This window comes from Lepisma saccharinum, chromosome 2 (assembly GCF_977018435.1).
Source record: "Lepisma saccharinum chromosome 2, izLepSacc3.1, whole genome shotgun sequence".
Classification (NCBI taxonomy): Eukaryota; Metazoa; Arthropoda; class Insecta; order Zygentoma; family Lepismatidae; genus Lepisma; species Lepisma saccharinum.
The window spans coordinates 149297094-149298229 of record NC_139230.1 but is presented as its reverse complement, the minus strand read 5'-3'; the positions used below and the strand labels follow the sequence as shown (position 1 = coordinate 149298229).

The 1136-nt window shown below is 47.3% G+C and overlaps 1 non-coding gene across 1 annotated transcript; it reads right to left on the bottom strand.

The window, feature by feature from the left end:
• Positions 1–706: 706 nt before the first annotated feature.
• TRNAD-GUC (transfer RNA aspartic acid (anticodon GUC)) lies at positions 707–778 on the bottom strand. The gene has a single exon. It is a non-coding gene; the product is annotated as a tRNA-Asp (tRNA).
• Between the last annotated feature and the right edge of the window lie 358 nt (positions 779–1136).

The following is a 1136-nucleotide window of genomic DNA, read 5'->3' as shown; positions in this document are numbered from 1 at the left end:
TTTGGCTGCAATATCCAATTTATAATAACAACCTGTGGCTCTACAGAGCCTGGAAGGGCTTTGGCCTATCTTACGACTGCCAGTCTTCCTTCCACAATACTAACTACAGTTCCGCCGGGCCAGGAACCGGCGTTGAGATGGCCTTTATGGCAGTGACCGTGTGTTGCCGCGGTTACCTGCGAAGGAATTCTAGGTCAAACACCCAATTAGGCCCGCCACGTTTGCAAGAGCCGACAACGTTGAAATTCCCCCTCCACAAAGCAGCCAGTAGGGAAACAAAAATTACCTATCTGCGCTGTGATATCACACCGGTTAATACGTCGTCCTCACTGTCGATGTGTGGAGATCTTCAACAGGTAATGGGGTGACGTGGGGTCGGTAAGTCGAACCCTCAGTCGTTATAGGAGATATCCCGGACCGAGTGGGTTACGGTACTCATTCGTACGTCCCCAATTTCCTCACGAGTAATGGTGATTTCCAACAGGTCGTATACGCAGGCCGGGAACCTCAGAAACTGAACTCAGGGGGACTCGAATCCAAGCCGTCATGCATTCGGTGTCCAAAGCATACTTAACCGCCGATGCAATTTCCATTTCATTTAAGTTATTGCAACTTCATGATATTGAATAGTTTCACTTCGGAGAAATACCGATGGAGCACTGCAACTGCGAGAATTGCTACTTTTGTTAGCGTAAAAATCTGCGCTCTCCCCGGCGGGGAATCGAACCCCGGTCTCCCGCGTGACAGGCGGGGATACTGACCACTATACTACCGAGGACTGCTGACGAGTGCTTTCTGATACCTCATCTTTATAACACCTCGCTCTTGGACAGGATGCCTTCAGACCAGGCTGCTCACGTTAAGTTGCAATCCGTTTGCGGATCAAAAATATTGGACGCTGTGGTGTTTCAAAACACTTGTGTCAATTTCTAACAAGAAAATACGTCAGGAAAGAAATAGAGTAACGTTGAAAGCAAGAGGAGCGGGAGGTGAACAAACAGCGACATTAGGCTCAATCCATAACGAAGGTCGAAAGGGAAAAATAATTATATGCTCGACGACCATTCTTCTTGTATTTCAAAATGTTGTTTGTTTATCCCCAATGCAAGGCTAGGTCAAAACAAGCATTATTTTAC